Source organism: Boleophthalmus pectinirostris, unplaced genomic scaffold (genome assembly GCF_026225935.1).
Source record: "Boleophthalmus pectinirostris isolate CB_2022bp ecotype Guang Dong unplaced genomic scaffold, ASM2622593v1 HiC_scaffold_10, whole genome shotgun sequence".
NCBI lineage: Eukaryota > Metazoa > Chordata > Actinopteri > Gobiiformes > Gobiidae > Boleophthalmus > Boleophthalmus pectinirostris.
The window spans coordinates 2,538,647-2,561,768 of record NW_026570971.1 but is presented as its reverse complement, the minus strand read 5'-3'; the positions used below and the strand labels follow the sequence as shown (position 1 = coordinate 2,561,768).

The window sequence follows — 23,122 nt, the reverse complement described above, 5'->3', positions numbered from 1 at the left end:
GATCATAATTATCTTTTTATTTGAAATTCATCATTTGTGATCAGTGTTTTGTTTGACTGAGGCCATGAACTTTTAAATATGACCCATGTGTGACATTTACAGGGACTTTGTTCAGAAAATGAGTTCAAAGTTGCCCGTAACCTCTCAAACCATTCACACAAAATACCAACAAAAAAACTATTTGACTTTTCGAGTACTGGATTTGTGTTTAGCACTCATGCCTCACAGCAAGAAGGTTCTGGGTTTGATCCCCGTGTCGCCCGGGTCTTTCTGTGTGGAGTTTGCATGTTTCTCCTCGTGTCTGGATGAGTTTCCTCCGGTTTCCCCATCAACACAAAACCTGCTCCAGGTCCAGAACAGTTGATGGTCCAGGTCAGTTAAACACAATCAACTCAATCATTGTGTCCTTAGGCAAGACACTTCGCCCACATTGTCTAGTATGAAAGTGGTGTGTGTGTGTGATGGTGGTGGTCGGAGGGACCGATGGTGCTGATTTGCAGGGCAGCTGTGGCTACTACAGTATTTTACCATCAGCAGGTGTAGAGTGAATGATTAATGCTGAATAATGATCTGTAAAGTGTCTTTGTGACAAAAAATGTCTGTGAAAAGCGCGATATAAATAGGGACTTACTTACTTTTCAAATCTAAACCAGGACTATTCTGGGTCTAATCTAGGGCCAAATCAGGTCTAAATCATCCCACTGTAGTTTTTGACAGAAAGATGGAGATAAAATGAACCTAAAATCAAGCAAACACACAAACTGTCCAAGTACCACTGAAGGAGTTTGTGTACCACAGTTTGAGAATCAGCCTCGATGTGGAGGCAATTTCAAATGTGTGACTAAATGAAGAAATGATCATAATTATCTTTTTATTTGAAATTCATCATTTATAATCTGTGTTTTGTCTGACTGAAGCCGTGAACTTCTAAATCTAGAGACACGGATGCTCGGACTGGGTGTCATTAAGAAGTTACTGGTAACGTACAGACCTCAGTACAGTGACTTTTTGATTTGATACGATCTATTTTATAGAGATTTGATACGGTCCAGTAAAAAATAAAGGCTGAAAAATCATGTCTGTGACACGAAAAGTCTTTGTTAAAAAGTTTTTGTGCAAAGTTCATATGAAACACAAACATTTTAATCATCAAAACAGTGAAAATGTTAAACCAAAAAATACTCTTGGTGATATATCGATACAGCAGCCCACGATATCGATACTGTATCATCATTAAACATTAAACCAGACGTGTCAAAGTCAGGCGCGGGGGCCAAATTTGGGCCGTGATGTAATTATATTTGGCCCGTGAGTTCATATCAAACATGTTTTAGAGCTGCCGCCGCACACAGATAAACCACAGCAGAGGTTCTCCGAGCTTTTTCCTCTTGTGAGCGACATTTACAAAACGAAAATACCAGAGAGCTTCTAGTTTCAGCCGTCACAAAAAAACTGAGTATATATAAGCCTTAGATATTGAGAATGTTTAAGCCGTACATATTAACTCGATGCCGATAAAGCATAAACCATTATCCATTTATTCGTGCACAATGGTAACAGGCTTTTATTTAATCACATTTTACTTATTCAACACTGTAATTCTATAAACTATATTCAGCACGTTTAATTCAGAAATCCCTTAGTGAGAGGAGAGCTTCTGGTTTCTCCCGAGATACAGTTTGGAGAGATAAAGAGACGTTATTTATTCAATGTTTAAACAAAACTACAATTAAACATTTATTTGAATAAGAAGAGTTTTATTACAGATCTCGAAAAAAAGAGAAAACACGAAGATGATGTTGACATTTTTCAGTAAATGTTTAGTTTGGGCCGACGATTTAGTCCCAGTTTTTAATTTTGGTCTTTGTGAATTTGAGTTTGACGATACGATGTGAGGTCGAGTGTCATCGTCAGCCCCTCTGACCTCCACCGATCTCTCCACACCGCTCATCCTCATTGGGTCAAAAAAGTCCCCAAGAGCTCAGTCTGATTCTGATCAAATAATTCCACATCTGTCCAGTTCCAAATTCTGACTGATCATTATTCTATAGAACTTAATGCTTGTTTTTGACCCCGTTTACACTGAAACCAATCCCTGTATCACCGTATCGGAAACGATTTGTGTCCAAACACGTAATTTCTGTGTCCGCAATCCTTCTCTAGCCACACAGCTTTGAGCACATTTGTTTACATTTTACAGAAATGAAACTTAAAGGTTGTATAGAGGATTTTCCAAGGAACGAGAAATCCAGCGACTGTTTGTCCTTTTTCAAGTGTTGCGCATGTGTGAAACCACCTCCCCTCCCCTACAGCTCCTACGTAGAAACACCTCCTCCCTCCTCCTCTTTACGCCACAAACAGGTTTGTTTACAGCCGGTGAACTGCACATGACTTGTAAACAACTAACTACAGTGTTGGTTAGACAAGACGGAGAAGTGAGGAGCAGGAAAGGGGAGCAGAGAAGATGCGCGGAGATTCAGTGCGAATGAACTAGCAACAACACGCAGCAGCAAGCGGACTCTTTCTTTGCCTTGAAAATTACGTTTTCAGACATAGGATATCGCTCTCGTGTCCTGAAAAACCTTTGTCTCGCTCTTGGAAATAAAGTACGTTTTCATAATAAGCAGAAGTTTCCTGTCCAGGAGTAATTTGTGGACCAGTGGTTCAGTCTTTAGACCCTTCGTCTGCTTCAGTCGCTCCATCGCTGGAATGAATCTACAAGAATCACCTTAGTTTGGCTTCGCTGCTTTTCCCCTTGTCTTCTTCTTTCAGCGACCTCAAAAACGGACTTTCTTTTGCGGCGAACTGCTCCTGGATTCTTGTCGCCATCGCAACAAACTTTGTGCAAACTGCGAGGAAGATATAGGTCAAAAAAGCCTCTAAGAACTGTTGCGTTGGTGGAGTAAACAGCGTCTGTGCGTCTTGCGTCTGTGGACTGCGTGACAGTCGTACGTAAACCACGTAACGGCGGCGCAGACAAGTCAGTTACACTAGAAACGTAGGGAGTTTGATTGACAGCCTGTCAGCTCACAGATAACGAGGCAGTGTCGTTATCTATTGGCAAATGTTTAGCCCCACCACGTCCAGAGTTGATGAATTTTTACTCTCTTTTTTTTGATCATCATAATTACAAGGCGACTGCATCTATATAATCTATCACTGACAATTTGAAACAAAAAAAAATCCTCCATACAACCTTTAAAACCACATGACTCATTTGCATAAACTATAAGCTCTGAAAAAACAGCTCTTTCCTTGTGCGCTGATGCGGTTCAGCTTCTGTTGGACTAAAGTTCACGACTCAGTGGAATATGAGTGTTCTTTCTGTGACAGAGGGATGTTCTGCTGATGGTGAGTCTGTTCTGTGTGAGTATTTGTATCTCGGCTGTTTCTCGTTCGTCTCTGGTTTGTTTAAACTGTTTTCCGCAACAGCGTCACATGACCGATGTCACGAACCCAGCGAATCAGAAGGAGCGAGTCACGTGTCCAATACGGACAAAACTCGAGCTCCTACGTCAGAGTATCAGTGTTTTCAGGCGTCCACGCAGAGCCGGTGTGAGATAGGATTTTATGTTGACCCCGAGGTGAACATGCCGCTACGGTAAAGTGACCCCCCATAGGATTTTGACTCCCCTTACTTTTTTTCTTTAGTAGTTACTTATCTGATCATTATTTCTCATGTCATTTACTTTTATTATATATTACTACATACTCACTTTCTTTTAAGATATTTTAAGGAATGTTTTGATGGAGAACGAATTGGTATTTTGTGTAAATGTAACATATGCAGGTGAGCCACTTGTATCTAACTATAATAAACACACTGGGGGGTCAGATTACTATAGTCATAGGATTTTGACCTCCTTTATATATAATTGATCATTGTCAATAGTCAACTAATGTTACTTCTTACTTTACACCATGAATAACTATAATAAACATGTCTATTTGTTTTAATTTGCAGATATAGTATTAATATTAGGGGTGTCAAAATATCGTGTTAATTGTAATTAATTACAGTCATATTCAGTGCGTTATGTTTTTAATCGCGTTAATCTTATTTTTAATCTCTAACTTTACTGTTTCTGTTGGCGAGTTGCCTTATTATAAAATCTGTTTTTATGTGTTGTTAGGACACAGTCGCACTGTGCAGTCCTGCTCCGCTCGCTCCCACAAACAGTTGTAATTTTCATTCTCGTTCTCGCCGCATCTGTGATAAACCTGCACACGTCTGATGTGAAAACATCACGACACAAACACAGAACAGACTCACCTTCAGCAGAACATCCCTCTGTCACAGAAAGAACATCGATATTCCACTGAGTCGTGTTCTTTAGTCCAACAGAAGCTGAACCACATCAGCGACACAAGAGCGTTCTTTTTTTTTTTTTTTTCTTTTCTCATCTTAGTTTATGCAAATGAGCCATGCAGTTTTAAGTTTAGTTTCTGTGAGACTTGCACAAATCTGCATTAAACACATTATAATGTCAAACGGGCTGATGTGGCTCTAGACCACAGGTGTCAAACATAAGGCCCGGGGGCCAGATCTGGCCCTCCAAGACCTTTAATCTGGCCCTCAGCTGACTTTCTACTAAAATATTGTAATTATATTTTCTATTAAAATCTTGTTAATTTTCTGTGGTGTTTATCACAGCAGCGTCTCCAGCGTCTCTGTACGTGGCCCCTCCCACCAGAGCAGCACAAATGAAGACTTGTCTCTTTCCAAACGCTCTTAAAGGACGATCGTTTTGACTGTTGACCGTGACACCCTCATCAGAAAAATGTCCAACATGAGAAAAGTGGAGCCGAGTGCAGGATTTTACAAGAAAAATGGACTTATTCCTGTTTACAGACAAGTTCATGTTAAAACACTGTGTTGAAATTGTATTTCTTAAAGTTTCAGGTTGTTCATAATATTATAATATTTTGTAAAAGAAAGAGTTCATCAATTAAAAAGATTTCTGTAATAGATTTGTGTTTCTCTGCACAAAAATTTAAACTTATTGTTATTTTATATGACATGAGACACTTTGGGATCAAAGTCGGTTGGACACGACCCCCGGAACAAAATGAGTTTGACACCCCTGATCTAGAGTGTTTATGTTTATATGCTGTAAAGTTGAGTTTATTTATGCAGATTAGTAACAGTAATAATGATGATACTTATATAAATATGACAGTATGAAAATAATGTAATAATGAATTCAAATGAAAATACCTCAAGTTTAAGCTTTTCTCAGCAATTTTTAGGTGAGATTAAAAAAGAGATTAATTAGATTAATTAATTACAGATCATAATTAATTCATCTCTAAAATGTTTTAATCACTTGACGGCACTAATCAATATTCAGAGTTTTTCTATAGAATTCAAGTTGTTTATTAATAAAATATAGATTTTCATGGGGGGTCAATATTCTATAGGGGGTCAACAAACCATAATAGGATTTTGACCCCGGGGTCACCTCACCGCTGGGTCAAAATCCTGTACCACCACTGATCAGATCTGTACGCAGATGAATTTTTGGGAGCTGGAGGCACCAGATCGTTCTGTCTCTGGAGCCGTTTTTAGTGGGATTAGTGTGAACAAACACTGCATCCACAACCAAAACAACTCGAATATTTATTAGTCCTTGTTTTTAATTTTGGCCTCTGTGAATTTAAGTTTGACACTCCTGCATTAAACGATACGATGTGAGGTAGAGTGTCATCATCAGCCCCTCTGACCTCCACCAAACTCTAAAACACCGCTGGACTTCGTTTGGTCAAAAAGTTCCCAAGAGCTCACCCTGATTCTGATCAAACACTTCCACATCTCTCCAGTTCCAAGTTCTGACTGATCATTATTCTGTTGAACTTAACATTAGTTCCTGTTTCATGTGGATAGGCCTGTAATTACTTAAAGGTTGTATAGAGGATTTTTTTAAGGGAAGAGAAATACAGCGACAGTCCTTGTGCGCGTTCAGAATTACTGTTGAAGTTTCCTGTCTAGAAGTAATTCAGCGACCGACGCGTCAGTTTTTAGACCCTTCGTCTGCTTCGGTCGCGCCATCGCTGGACGAGATCTCCAAGAATCACCTCAGTTTGGCTTTGCTACTTTTCCACTTCTCTTCTTCTTTCAGCGACCTCAAAAACGGACTTTCTTTTGCGGTGAACCGCTCGTCCGCCGTCACGACAAACTTTGTGCGAAATGCGAGGAAGCGAAAAAGCCTCTAAGAACCGCTGCGTAAACCACGTAATCCCCGCGCTCCGACGAGTCAGTTACACTAGAAACGTAGGGAGTTTGATTGGCAACCTAACAGCCAATAGAAAATGAGGCAGCCTCGTTTTCTATTGGCTGATGTTTATCTGGCCTCAACACGTCCACAGTTGATAGATTTTCATTCTTTTTTTTTTTTTTTGGTCATCATAATTACAAGGCTGCTGCGTCTCTGTAATGGTATTTTAAACTTTCATTGACAATTTGAAACAAACAAAAAATCCTCCATACAACCTTTAAATATTAAATGGATGGATAAACGTCTGGACAAGCCGCGTTCACTCTGATGTTTCAAATTCCACCTCAGTCAGACTCTGCCTCCGCCTCTTCGCTTTGAAACGTTCAGGATGATATAACATCGCTCAGAGCCAGAATGACGACAGATTCTGACAACGGATTCCCGATCGAATGACTAAGCCGTGACGTAACCCTGCGGATCGTACGCGGCCTGTGGCTCCGTGCTGCTGTTGTGCCCTTGGGCCAAACGCTTCCCCCCACAGAACCCGGAGGCCTGAACGGGGGATCAGAAAGCTGCAGGTCTGTTCTTCCGTATCGTGCGCTCGTGTTCAGAGAGTTTATTTGAGCGGCGGCGGAGTGAAGGCCGTCGTGGTGACTGTTTGATCAGCGTTTGGCTCGGGGCCTGTACAAGTCTGTGTGTGTGTGTGTGTGTGTGTGTGTGTGTGTGTGTGTGTGTGTGTGTGTGTGTGTTTGTGTGTTACTTTGAAATGTTTTTGTAAAAAAGGTCCGGGTAGAGGAGGAACCTGAGACTGCAGATTCCATGTGTCGTTCGCAATGTCGGGAAGGTGATTTTTAAAACGTAATCCCCTACAGATTACAGATTACTTACACCAAAATGTAGTTTGTAACATAATCCATTAAATGATTTAAAGTGAGTAATGTAATCTGATTACTTTGGATTACTTGATTTGTTGTAGAGAAACAAAGACGAGGAAATCTTCACATAAGAAGTTTTGTCTGATAAAAGAAAATAAAAAGTCCAGATTTTACTGAACCAAATTAAAAATATTATTGATAGAAGAAGAAGAAACACGTCCACACAGCAGGATTTAGTCCTGTTAAATCCTGGTTTAGTCCTGGTTTAGACCTGGTTTTAGTCCTGGTTTAGTTTTGGTTTTGGTCTTGGTTTAGGCCTGGCTTAGACCTGGTTTAGACCTGGTTTTAGACCTGGTTTAGTCCTGGTTTAGACCTGGTTTAGTCCTGGTTTAGACCTGGTTTAGACCTGGTTTTAGACCTGGTTTAGTCCTGGTTTTAGACCTGGTTTAGACCTGGTTTTAGACCTGGTTTAGTCCTGGTTTAGACCTGGTTTAGTCCTGGTTTTAGACCTGGTTTAGACCTGGTTTAGTCCTGGTTTAGACCTGGTTTAGACCTGGTTTTAGACCTGGTTTAGACCTGGTTTAGACCTGGTTTAGACCTGGTTTTAGACCTGGTTTAGTCCTGGTTTAGACCTGGTTTAGACATGGTTTTAGACCTGGTTTAGTCCTGGTTTAGACCTGGTTTAGACCTGGTTTAGTCCTGGTTTATTTAGTCCTGGTTTAGTCCTGGTTTAGACCTGGTTTAGTCCTGGTTTAGTCCTGGTTTAGACCTGGTTTAGACCTGGTTTAGTCCTGGTTTAGACCTGGTTTAGTGTCCAGCAATGAGTGGAATTACGCAAAACAGCAAAAAAAAAAAAAAAAAGTGAGATTTAGCCCAAAATGTGAAAACAGTAAAATCCCTCTGTGTAATCCATTTATTTCAACAAAGTAACTGTAATCCAATTACCACTCACTGAAACAGTAACTGTAACTGAATACAGTTACTCATCATTTGTACTCTGATTACTCCGGTACATGTAATCTGTTACTCCCCAACACTGGTCATTTGTTCATTTGTTTTTCAATGTAAAACCAAAAATAAGAACAAGAAAATACAATTGTTTTCTTCATTATTTGTCTCCAAAACCAAGATGAAAAAACAGATAATGATTCGTTTTTTCAGTTTGTGATTTTGTGTTTAAATGAAAAATGAAAAAAACAAAAAAAAAAAAACAACAAAAAAAACGGATAACGTCTGTTTTACGTGACGTCCGTGTCTGCGATGCCGGACTTTTGCACCGCGTACGGACTGAACCAGGACTAAAAACAGGATTAAAACAGGACTAAACCAGGACTAAACCGTTTTTAATCTTGGTCTAGTCCCAGTCTCAGTCCCGGTATGGTCCTGGTTTGGTCCCGTTCTCAATCCCGGTCTCAGTCCCGGTCTGGTCCCTGTCTCGGTCCCGTTCTCGGTCCCATTCTCAGTCCCGGTCTCGGTCCCGGTCTGGTCCCGGCCTCAGTCCCTCAGTCCCGGTATGGTCCCGGTCTCAATCCCGGTCTTGGTCCCGGTCTGGTCCGGTCCCGGTCTCGGTCCCGATCTCGGTCCCGTTCTCGGTCCCGATCTCAGTCCCGGTCTCAGTCCCGATCTCAGTCCCGGTCTCAGTCCCGATCTCAGTCCCGGTCTGGTCCTGGTCCCAGACCTGGTTTAGTCCTGGTTCAGTCCGGTTTAAGTTTCAAAAACGGGAAACGGTCATTATCTGTTTTTTTCTACTTTTCATCGAAACCCAAAATCGAAAACTGAAAAAAAAAATCATTATCTGTTTTTTCATTTTGACAATGAAGAAAATTATAGTTTTTTATTTTCTTATTTTTGGTTTTATTTTGAAAAACGAATGATACACAGATTCTGCAGCACCTTTAGGCCTTTGACGAGACTGTTTGGATTTATTGATCCAAGGATGTTTATGGTGGATACTTTTTCATGTAGTAGTGGGAAACCTTTTTATTCTGTTTGTTGGTTCTAGGTTAGTCCTGGGTTGGTTCTGGGTCAGTCCTGGGTTAGTCCCTGGTTAGACCTGTTTTAGACCCGGGTTAGTCCTGTTTTAGACCTGGGTTAGGCCTGGGTTAGTCCTGTTTTAGACCTGGGTTAGTCCTGGGTTAGTCCTGGGTTAGACTTGGGTTAGTCCTGGGTCAGTCCTTGGTCAGTCCTGGGTTAGACTTGGGTCAGTCCTGTTTTAGACCTGGGTTAGTCCTGTTTTAGACCTGGGTCAGTCCTGGGTTAGACTTGGGTCAGTCCTGGGTTAGACCTGGGTTAGACCTTTGTCAGTCCTGGGTTAGACCTGTTTTAGACATGGGTTAGTCCTGGGTCAGTCCTGGGTTAGACCTGTTTTAGACCTGGGTTAGTCCTGTTTTAGACCTGGGTTAGTCCTGGGTTAGACTTGGGTCAGTCCTGGGTTAGTCCTGGGTTAGTCCTGGGTTAGTCCTGGGTCAGTCCTTGGTCATTCCTGGGTTAGACTTGGGTCAGTCCTGGGTCAGTCCTGTTTTAGACCTGGGTTAGTCCTGTTTTAGACCTGGGTCAGTCCTGGGTTAGTCCTGGGTTAGACCTGGGTTAGACCTGGGTTAGACCTTTGTCAGTCCTGGGTTAGACCTGTTTTAGACCTGGGTTAGTCCTGGGTCAGTCCTGGGTTAGTCCTGGGTTAGTCCTGGGTTAGTCCTGGGTTAGTCCTGGGTTAGTCCTGGGTTAGTTAGTCCTGAGTTAGTCCTGGGTCAGTCCTGGGTTAGTCCTGGGTTAGTCCTGGGTTAGTCCCGGGTTAGTCCTGTTTTAGACCTGGGTTAGTCCTGAGTTAGTCCTGGGTTAGTCCGGGGTCAGTCCTGGGTTAGTCCCGGGTTAGTCCTGTTTTAGATCTGGGTTAGTCCTGTTTTAGACCTGGGTTAGTCCTGGGTTAGTCCTGGTTAGTCCTGGGTTAGTCCTGTTTTTGCAGTTATTGCGACGGCCCAATCAGCACGAACAACAAAGACACAGAACCGGAAAAAAAAATAAAATAAAATAAAAAACACAGAACAGAAAACTATAACCACAAACCATCAGGTGAGTGGAAACAGTTCACATTTCATATTTCGCCCTAAAACTGATGAACTCTGATCAGTTCTACACATGTAGGAGCCGTAAAGTCACGGAAAATTCACTTTAAGTCATGAAAAAAAAATCATGGAAAGGTTTTGAAATCTTGTGTGGGGGGGGGACCTGCACATAAGTCTACGGGACATTCACTGTTTTTGAATGAAATCCTCCAGTGCTGAATCATGTCGTTTGATTGGCATTCGCTCCACAAACTCGTGTCTTCGGGGCTGAATAACGACACCACTTTCTGAAGAAACCGTGAAAAAAAAACCCCAGTTAAGTTTGATTTGTTGGCAGAGACGACGCTGAACCTTTGTGCTACTTTTAGTTTCATGTGGATTGGCCTCGTGATTACAGAGAAACAAACCATAAACCAGGTACATAAACGTGTAATTGAGCCGTTAAAAGAAAAATCAAGCTGAGATTTTAACGAAAGACTTTCTACAACGAGACGAACGATCATGAACCATAAACTTTGTGCCGCCTTTGCTTCTTTGAAATTATTATTAGTTTGTGTGACCATAAATGGAAAAGCATCTTTAAAAAAATAAAGATAAGAACAATAAGAAGAAATAAAGTGATTGGGACTAAACCAGGACTGATACAGGTCTAAAACAGGTCTAAAACTGGACTAAAACTGGACTGAACCAGGACTGAACAGGACCAAACCAGACCTGAGCCAGGACTGAGCTACTTAGTCCTGCTAAGCCTGGACTAAAACTGGACTAAAACAGGACTAAAACTGGACTGAACCAGGACTAAAACTGGATTAATCCAGGACTGAAACAGGATTGAAACAGGACTAAAACAGGACTAAACCAGGACCGAAACAGGACGAAACCAGGACTAAAATGGGACTGAACCAGGACTAAAACAGGACTGAACAGGACCGAACCAAACCTGGGCCAGGACTAAGACAGGACTAAAACGGGACTAAAATGGGACTAAAACATTACGAAACCAGGACTGCACCAGGACAAAACCAGGACTGAACCAGGACTAAAACTGGACTGAACCAGGACTGAAACAGGACTAAACCAGGACTAAACCAGGACAAAATCAGGACTAAAACTGGACTAAAACTGCAGCCATTGCCCGATTGCAGTTTGAGGACACACTGCTTCACGGGCTCGGGGATCTCTCGCTCTCTCAAGAGTAGTCCTGGTTCAGTCCTAGTTTAGACCTGGTTTAGTCCTGGTTCAGTCCTGATTCAGTCCTAGTTTAGACCTGGTTTAGTCCTGGTTCAGTCCTGATTCAGTCCTAGTTTAGACCTGGTTTAGTCCTGGTTAAGTCCTTTATGTTTGTACTGAAAAATGAGTTTTTTTAGGGGTCGTCACAAATCGCTCCTACGCCACTGATAAAAACATGACTTAAATCTCGTGATAAATGTTTGAGTCTTTTAAAAAAAAACGCAGAAGCCGCTCAGACTCTGTAGAACAAACGTCCGACCTCGTGTCAAACGTGTCGGCATTTCCTCTCGCACATGTGTCGTACATACTTGGCATCGCTGGTGTGGAATCTGCACATGCCCGGGCGCCGACACATGGCGACGTGGGCGGCGGCCGCTCGTTCTGATGCAGATGTGTGGAGACGCGCGGAGACGTGTGGGAGGCCGAGGACGAAATACAACTGTCGTATCGTCCAAAGTCTGAAAATAATATCGAGGACTGTCACAATATATCGAATTACAAGTCGCTTTGCTTAAATTCCTTGTTATGGTGCAGCTTGAGCTAAAAAAAAACAGAGGGGAACTACACAGATCATGATCCTTTGCTCTGTTTCAAACTTTTGTCTACGTTCAGTCTGCAGCCTGAAGTGACCCAAATCCGATTTTTTCGCCCTATGTTCCTGTATCTGATCTGTTAATGTCAGTCTGAACCACACAGATCTGTTTTTTTCAAATGTGACCCAGGACACTTGGATATGTGCTCCTGAAACCGATACATGTCTGATCTTTTGACATGCGACTTCAGTCTGAACAGTCAGGTCACCTACACGTCAGGTCAGAGTCTCGTCAGTGGACGGAAAGCGACGTTAGAGTTTATTAGTATTTGGGGGATCACTGTGTTCAGGACAAATTGGAGGAGTTTTTAAAAAATTGGAACCGAGTGTTTTTTTAAATGATTGTCGATCCTGGCTCCAGTGTCAATGAAAAATAAAGAGCCTTCGAGTCAAATACAAGTCAAATACCAGAGCGGGACCAGAGTGGGATCACAGCGGAACTGAGACCGAGACCAGTGGTCCGAGCGGTTCCGTGTCATCGTCTGTGCGCTGGTTCTGTGTGGGGAAAGTGAGATGTTCTGTGGACTACAGGTCCGGACGGGCTGCTCCAGTCCTCCACACTCAAGAACCACGACTGGTTCTGAGGTGGAGCAAAACATCCAAACTGACGCTTTCACACCAACGAAAACGAACCGAACTAAGAGCTTTTGGTTCAAATGGACCAGGTCCGGGACCAGACCGGGACCAGAGCGCTACTGAGACCGGGACCAGACCGGGATCAGACCGGAGGCTCAGAGCCCACGGCAGGACCGGAGCTCGAAGCTGAGGCTCGGACCCCGTGGAGGCTCGGAGTCAAAGCTCGGAGTCAAAGCTCGGAGTCCGCCCTGGTCCCGCCCTGGTCCCTGCTCTGGTCCTGCTCTGGTCTCGGACCTGGATCAGTCCTGGTTCAGTCTGTACGCGGTGCAAAAATTCAGCATCGCAGTCACGGGAGTCACGTAAACGGGAAACGGCCGTTATCCGTTTTTTCCATTCTTCATTTAAACACAAAATCGAAAACTGAAAAAACGAATCGTTATCTGTTTTTTCATTTTGGTTTTGGAGACAAATAATGAAGAAAACTGTTGTTTTTTCGTTTTCTTGTTTTTGGTTTTATATTGAAAAACGAATGAACGAATGATACACGGATTTGACGTTGCTGATGTCCGATCGATGTTTGACTTTTACTAATAATAAGTCAACTGTTAAATAAATCCCGAGCTCATCAGAACATGTGTGTGGATCTAAACTGCAGCGTGAGCAACAGAGGGAGGAGGGGGTTAAGAGATGAAAATATGATCCACCACACACAGTCAGGGATCCCCCGCGCTCGTACGACTCTGATGATTACAGAGCAGACGAGACAATGACAGAGGACGACTCCACATATCTGCAGTTTGTTTTAGGCTCCTCATGTGGGTAAAAGTGTCTATATGTGGATTATTTAGAATTTCCTGTGTTACAAACTGATGTGACTTTTTGTAGTTCACAGCGCTGTTTTTCGGCTTTTACTTCCTGGTTTACAAACAATCACAGACTTTATCTGTAGCTGCGAACAGAGCACAGAGGCCTCACTTTGTCAAAACGCTGCGTTTACAACATCCTCTTTAGGAGAAAGTGTTACTCATTACCCACAGACACCACGTGCTTGAATATCGACCGCATTCTGACAAACGACTCACTCCTCATGAGACCATTTATGTGCCTGGATTTAACCTTAAATTAAAAACAAAAATAAGCAAAGAAAGAAATCCTCAAATTGTTAGATTATGAACATAGGCAAAACTTTTACCTCGATACATGTTGTTTTTTTGTTGTTTCCTTTTTCTAAATCCTACGGAAGCCGAGAGGGGTCACGACAAACGCAAACAAATGCAAATGCGACAACACGACAAAAAGCCACAACACACCAAAAAAAGCCACAACGGAAATGACCGCGGGACTCAATTTTAATGCAAACGCCGCAACAAATAAGAACGCCGCAACAAACGCAAATGCCGCAACACATTAAAAAGCCGCAACACATATTAAAAAGCCACAACACATTAAAAAGCCACAACACAAACGCAAATGCCGCAACACATTAAAAAGCCGCAACACATTAAAAAGCCGCAACATATTAAAAAGCCATAACACATTAAAAAGCCACAACACACATTAAAAAGCCACAACACAAACGCAAATGCCAACAATAAAAAGCCAACACATTAAAAAGCCGCAACACATTAAAAAGCCACAACACAAACGCAAATGCCGCAACAGATTAAAAAGCCGCAACACATTAAAAAGCCGCAACATATTAAAATGCCGCAACACATTAAAAAGCCACAACACAAACGCAAATGCTGCAACAGATTAAAAAGCCACAACACATTAAAAAGCCGCAACACATTAAAAAGCCACAACACAAACGCAAATGCCGCAACAGATTAAAAAGCCGCAACACATTAAAAAGCCGCAACACATTAAAAAGCCGCAACACATTAAAAAGCCACAACACAAACGCAAATGCCGCAACAGATTAAAAAGCCACAACACATTAAAAAGCCAACACATTAAAAACGGAAGTGACCACTGGACTCTATTTTCCGACGGACCGATCAAGCGGCAAGTGAAGAAGAAGAACTACAACGTGAAACGAATAATGATAAAACAATAAATTACTTTTACTTACGTTTCCAACTTCTCCGTTCCTTTACTTTTCACGTTGTAGTTCTTCTTCTTCACTTGCCGCTTGATCGGTCCGTCGGAAAATAGAGTCCAGTGGTCACTTCCGTTTTTAATGTGTTGTGGCTTTTTAATGTGTTGCGGCATTTGCGTTTGTGTTGTGGCTTTTTAGTGTGTTGTGGCTTTTTAATGTGTTGTGGCTTTTTAATGTGTTGCGGCTTTTGCGTTTGTGTTGTGGCTTTTGCATTAAAATAGAGTCCCACGGTCATTTCCGTTGTGGCATTTTTGGTGTGTTGTGGCTTTTTTTTTGTTGTGTTGTGGCTTTTTTTTGGTGTGTTGTGGCTTTTTGTTGTGTTGTCACATTTGTATTTGTTGCGGCGTTTGTGTTTGTTGTGACCCTCTCGGCTTCTGTAGGAATTAGAAAAAGGAAACAAAAAACATGTGTCGAGGTAAATGTTTTGCCTATGTTCATAATCTATCAATTTCAGGATTTCTTTCTTTGCTTATTTTTGTTTTTAATTATGGTGAAATCCAGGCACATAAAAGGTCTCGAGTGGCACAGTTTTTCAGAATGCAGTCGATATTCAAGCACGTGGTCTGTGTGGGTAATGAGTAACGAAGAAGAAGAAGAACGACAACGTGAAACGAATAATGATAAAACAATAAATTACTTTTACTTACGTTTCCAACTTCTCCGTTCCTTTACTTTTCACGTTGTAGTTCTGTAGTCTGTAGTCCCGCGGTCACTTTCGTTGTGGCTTTTTAATGCGTTGCAGCTTTTTAATGTGTTGTGGCTTTTTAACGTGTTGCGGCATTTGCGTTTGTGTTGTGGCGTTTGTGTTGTGGCGTTTGTATTAAAATAGAGTCATTTAGAGTCATTTCCGTTGTGGCTTTTTTTTTAATGTGTTGCGGCTTTTTGTCGTGTTGTCGCATTTGTATTTGTTGCGGCGTTTGCGTTTGTTGTCGCGACCCCTCTCGGCTTCCGTAAATTCCAGCGTCATTAAGAACATTCTTTTACTGTCTCGTGGTAAAAAAATGTGATTAATGCACTTTAGAACTCCGTCATATTTTCTCTTTTGTTGGAAAACTGAACACAAATATTTTAATGTGGTTATGTTTTGTGTTTTCTTTGGCGAGGAGCTTTTCTTCGGCTTAAGGGCTGATTGCTCTACTGTTCTTTTAGTCAGTTTAGTTTGTGTTCCAGCCGTGAACAGCGGAAATGAACGGATAAAGTGAAATATAAAGCTGTTAATACCAGGTTATTATGGTTTTGCTAAAATAAAAATTAGGGCCCGACCGATATGGATTTTGTTGCGGCCGATATGATACAGATAAAATTGGAGTTGGAGCTGCCGATATATATTTAGTGATGTAAAAATTCACTTTAAATCTTGAATTGTTGAAAAAACTTTGGTTTGGCTCTAGTGGATTTTAAATTGGGTTTATTTAGGCGACATTTATTGTTATTCTGCCTCTTTACGTCGTATTTACAGACAGTAGGTCGGCCTAATGGCATTTTTGCATCACATTCTAGTAAAGAAAGTAAACTACTGCTATTAGCCTTTAGTGGTAAATGCTGCGAGCCGTGGTAATTCATTATCTGTGTAAATGTCGATCATTCACACCTCTGTTCACGGCTCATTTACAGTAGGAATGACTCCGCAGATAAATACTGATGCGGAGACACATATTAGGACATTTATCTGTCTGTAAATTGGATTAAATGAATATAATGTTGAGAGTCTACGCTTTATAACGAGGTGTAACATGCCCACGTGAAATATCGGCCCATATCGGAAAGATTTAGGCCAATCGCCGATATGTTTCCAAGTGGGTCATTCCAGGGCATTTCAACAAACGGCCCATGCACTTCGATCTCAAAAAATTTAGAAAAAATTACCAGCTGGTCCCTTACTCTCATGTACCAACCCTGTGAAGTTTGAGTTATTTTTGATCATTACTTTTCAAGTTACAGCTCATTTAGTGAGAGGAGGATGTGTCAATTTACAGGCCCAAAATCGCATCATTTTTTCTCGGCTGCTTTCACAGGTCGATATCTCCGTAAGTATCACACATACAGGGCTGAAATTTTGTAGGATTGTGTTCCTCTACTCTGTGTTCAAATAACATCCATCCAAAGTTTGGTATCTCAACTCACTGTCATTTTATATGAACTTAAAAATATAAAAAAAAACGTGTTCATTTCCGTGACGTAGCATTTTTAGCCCCTTTTTAAACCTACTTGTAGGTGTAGTAGACCCTTGAATTCTTTTGAGAATCAAGATTTGTACTAGGATTGTTAAAAAAAAATCACCAAATGTTGAAAATTTTAAATGTGTTATGTGTGAGGGTCCTGTTAAAAACAAAAAAACGTAACATGGTTCGATTTTCACATGTAATTTATGGCATGTGGGTAGTGATGAAAAAATTTGGAATCATTTTTTCTTGAAAGACCAGAAAAAGACGTTTCATATGGTACCAAACAGCTGCTTCCAGATGTTTGCACACCAGAATCTATTTTAACGTTTGCATAGTCTTGAACATCAATGTACCGTAACAGAAGACAATATCTTACTGTTCAATATGTTTGTTTTTTTAATATGAGAATAATCTACAGCTGTTTTCTTGGATGTCAGATAACATGTCACATCAAAATTATTATCAAACCATTTGATTCGGTCTTTAAATGTTTAGTGACCTTAGCTGCTGGAATAAAACATAGTACATGGTCACTGTTTACTCATGTCATTGAGTCTTGCACTATGACCGAAACCTCAAATATGAGTGATCAAGATACAATAAAAAATTGAAGGAGCCTCATAAAATAGATATGTTTGGTACCATATGAAAGGTCTTTTTCTGGTCTTTCAAACAAAAATTATTCCAAATTTTTTCATCACTACCCACATGCCATAAATTACATGTGAAAATCGAACCATGTTACATTTTTTTTGTTTTTAACAGGACCCTCACACATAACACATTTCTAATTTTCAACATTTGGTGATTTTTTTAACAGTCCTAGTACAAATCTTGATTCTCAAAAAAATTTAAGGGTCTACTACACTTACAAGTAGGCTTAAAAAGGGGCTAAAAATGGTACAACATGGAAATTAACGACTTTTTTTTCATGTTTAAGTAAAAAATAAAATGACAGTGAGTTGAGATACCAAACTTTGGATAGATGTTATTTGAACACAGAGTAGAGGAGAACAAGTCTACAAAATTTCAGCCTCTGTGTGATACTTACGGAGATATCGACCTGTGAAAACGGTCGAGAAAAAATCGATCGCCGATATGTCTCCAGGTGCCCGTACAACCGATATATCAGTCAGGTCCAGTGTTGGGAAGGTGACTTTTAAAATGTAATCCCCTACAGATTACAGATTACACATCCCAAAATGTAGTTTATAACGTAATCCATTAAATTACTTAAGGTGAGTAATGTAATCTGAATACTTTGGATTACTTCATTTGCTGTAGAGGAGTAAAGATGAGGAAATTGTAACATAAGAAGTTTTGTCTGATAAAAGAAAATAAAAAGGCCGAGTCTTTAAAAATATTATTGCTCGAAGAGGAGGAGACACTGTCCCCGCAGCATCGTTTAGTCCTGTTAAATCCTGTTTTAGACCTGGTTTAGTCCTGGTTTTAGTCCTGGTTTTAGTCCTGGTTTTAGACCTGGTTTTAGACCTAGTTTAGACCTAGTTTAGACCTAGTTTAGACCTGGTTTTAGACCTGGTTTAGACCTGGTTTTAGACCTGTTTTAGACCTGGTTTAGACCTGGTTTAGTCCTGGTTTAGACCTGGTTTTAGACCTAGTTTTAGACCCCTGGTTTAGACCTGGTTTTAGACCTGGTTTTAGACCTGCCTGGTTTAGTCCTGGTTTAGACCTGGTTTTAGACCTAGTTTAGACCTAGTTTAGACCTGGTTTTAGACCTGGTTTTAGACCTGGTTTTAGACCTAGTTTAGACCTAGTTTAGACCTGGTTTTAGACATGGTTTTAGACCTGTTTTAGACCTGGTTTTAGACCTGGTTTAGTCCTGGTTTAGACCTGGTTTTAGACCTGGGTTTAGACCTGGTTTAGACCTGGTTTTAGACCTGGTTTTAGACCTAGTTTAGACCTAGTTTAGACATGGTTTTAGACATGGTTTTAGACCTGTTTTAGACCTGGTTTAGTCCTGGTTTAGACCTGTTTTTAGACCTGGTTTAGTTCCCAGCAATGAGAGGAATTACCGAGAAAAAAAAAAAAGGGATATAGCCCCAAATGTGAAAACAGGAAAATACAGCCGTGTAATCCATTTATTTCAACAAAGTAACTGTAATCCAATTACCACTCAGTTTAGAGAAAGTACAGTATAATGTAACTCAGGCGGTGTTTTCATTGTTTTGATTACAGCATGAAGTCGTCAGATCCACACCTACGTTTAGTCACTCAGCCGTCACTTGGAGCTTTGCCAAACAAGAATGTTCTACACCAAAAACAAACTCGAGATAACACCACGTTATCACCAGAAAAGTGTAAATGTTGTGATAAAAACGAGAATTGTTTTGAGATGAAAATGGTGAAATGAGCCACAATTATACTGCAAAAATTTATGAATATCGGGTCAGAAACATTTCAGATTTGACTAAAAAAAAAAATTCTAGGAGGTTCACAAACTTTCCAACAAGTAAAGTCCCAAATTTTAGCTCCCAACTCCTCATAGATTTGTCATTAAAAAATATTTTGTCGACTCTGCCCTGACCGGTTTTAGAGTTTTCCGAGGAACCACTTTCAGATTACTGCATCTAAAAAAAAAACTATTTAAAGGCACGCCTTCAAATTTTCAAGGGTTAAAATTAATATCAAACCTCTGTCTTTGAAATTGCACTTTCCACAGGCCTTCAAAGACGCCCTTGGATTTGAAGAGGAGAATTTTCGAGCAAATTCAAGCCCCAGAAATCAAAACTAAAACCACATGTGTAAAAGTCCAGATTCTACATTTGACAGTACATTTTCCAAATTTTAACCCTTGAAAATTTGAAGGAGCGACCTTAAATAGTTTTTTTAGACACAGCAATCTGAAAACTCTGCTCAAAACAGGTTAGGGGGGAGTCGACAAAATATTTTTCAATAACAAAACTACAAGGAGTTGGGAGATAAAAGTTTATGAACCTCCTAGAATTTTTTCAGTCAAATCTGAGATGGTCGGACGAGGGCATTTGGAGATTTGTCGTGGAATGACCCTAATATATATATTTTTTAATCCGGAAAAGTATTGCCCGTTCCATTGCCATGAATCTAAATAAATATACGACTGAAGCGACTGAAATTGACTCACTTTCAACATATGAAAGTGTTTATATTCTTTTCTCTGTATGACTCATTCTAGATGTTTCCGAACTACTAACTGTATTTATCTCATTTTGCGGTTTATTTTTTCCAGCAAATTTTTTTTTATCAACTATATATTGTACATTTTAAAACCCTTTATTATTATTATTATTATTTTTTTTTTTAAATAACCCTGATTTTTGGTTATGGTGTCATGGTTTTGTACTTCAAAATGTGTAATCGTGACAAACTGCAGCTACACAGCCTATTTATAATTCATATTTAACATAATTAAACAACAGAGACATGGAGCATGAACGTTTGTGTTACTGAAACTCTAATCCAAACGCAGCAGCTCCGTGTTTCTGTTGTCGTGTGTGAGTTGTTCCTGTCTAACCTGACTCCTCTCCGCTCGGCCGACGTGCACCGGCATGTGTGGCCCCTGTGCCAACGCTGGGAACCTGCGCCACAGTCACACACCACGACGACACACTAAAACACACCACGAAAACACACTAAAACACACCACGACGACACACTAAAACACACCACGACGACACACTAAAACACACCACGACGACACACTAAAACACACCACGACGACACACTAAAACACACACACGACGACACACACTAAAACACACCACGACACACACGACACACACTAAACACACCACACGACACACACAACTAAAACACACCACGACACGACACACTAAAACACACCACGACACACACTAAACACACACGACGACGACACACTAAACACACCACACGACACACTAACACACCACGACGACACACACTAAAACACACCACACACACACTAAAACACACCACACGACACGACACACTAAAACACACCACGACAACACACTAAAACACACCACGACAACACACTAAAACACACCACGACGACACACTAAAACACACCACGACACGACACACACTAAAACACACACACACACGACACACACTAAAACACACCACGACGACACACTAAAACACACTAAAACACACCACGACACACTAAAACACACCACGACGACACACTAAAACACCTAAAACACACCACGACACACACTAAAACACACCACGACGACACACACACTAAACACACACACTAAAACACACAACACACTACAAACACACAAACGACACACACACACTAAAACACACCACGACAACACACTAAAACACACCACACGACACAAACACACCACACGACGACACACTAAAACACACCACGACACACACTAAAACACACCACGACAACACACTAAAAACACACCACGACGACACACACACTAAAACACACCACACGACACACGACACACTAAAACACACCACGACGACACACTAAACACACCACGACACACACAACACACCATAACACACACACACACACATAAACACACACACACACAAAACACACCACGACAACACACTAAAACACACCACGACAACACACTAAAACACACCACGACAACACTAAACACACCACGACAACACACTAAAACACACCACGACAACACACTAAAACACACCACGACGACACACTAAAACACACCACGACACACACACACACACACACCACAACACACTAAAACACACCACGACGACACACTAAAACACACACGACACACTAAAACACACACCACACACACACTAAACACACCACACGACGACACACACTAAAACACACCACGACGACACACTAAAACACACCACGACAACACACTAAAACACACTAAAACACACCACGACGACACACTAAAACACACCACCACGACACACTAAAACACACCACGACAACACACTAAAACACACCACGACAACACACTAAAACACACCACGACAACACACTAAAACACACCACGACACACACTAAAACACACCACGACGACACACACTAAAACACACGACACACACAAACACACCACGACGACACACTAAAACACACCACGACAACACACTAAAACACACCACGACGACACACACAACACAACACACACCACACGACACACTAAACACACCACGACGACACACTAAAACACACCACGACGACACACTAAAACACACCACGACGACACACTAAAACACACCACGACGACACACTAAAACACACCACGACAACACACTAAAACACACCACGACGACACACTAAAACACACCACGACGACACACTAAAACACACTAAAACACACCACGACGACACACTAAAACACACCACGACAACACACTAAAACACACCACGACAACACACTAAAACACACCACCACGACGACACACTAAAACACACCACGACGACACACTAAAACACACCACGACACACTAAAACACACCACGACGACACACTAAAACACACCACGACGACACACTAAAACACACCACGACGACACACTAAAACACACCACAACACACGACGACACACTAAAACACACACGACACACACGACAACACACTAAACACACAAACACACACACACGACGACACACTAAAACACACCACGACGACACACTAAAACACACCACGACGACACACTAAAACACACTAAAACACACCACGACGACACACTAAAACACACCACGACGACACACTAAAACACACACGACAACACACAAAACACACTAAAACACACACCACGACGACACACTAAAACACACCACGACGACACACTAAAACACACCACGACACACACAAAACACACACTAAAACACACCACACACACACACGACGACACACACTAAAACACACCACGACGACACACTAAAACACACCACGACGACACACTAAAACACACCACGACGACACACTAAAACACACCACGACACACAAAACACACTAAACACACCACCACACGACGACACACTAAAACACACCACGACGACACACTAAAACACACCACGACGACACACTAAAACACACCACGACGACACACTAAAACACACCACGACGACACACTAAAACACACCACGACGACACACTAAAACACACCACGACAACACACTAAAACACACCACGACGACACACTAAAACACACCACGACAACACACTAAAACACACCACGACGACACACTAAAACACACCACGACACACTAAAACACACCACGACACACACTAAAACACACCACGACGACACACAAAACCACGACAACACACTAAAACACACCACGACGACACACTAAAACACAA

General features: G+C 41.3%; 1 protein-coding gene across 3 annotated transcripts in view; it reads left to right on the top strand.

Moving 5' to 3' along the window:
- Positions 1 to 23,122, top strand: part of asap3 (ArfGAP with SH3 domain, ankyrin repeat and PH domain 3) — a 114,636-nt gene that overhangs the window by 1,283 nt on the left and 90,231 nt on the right. The gene's annotated exons all lie outside the window — the stretch shown is intronic.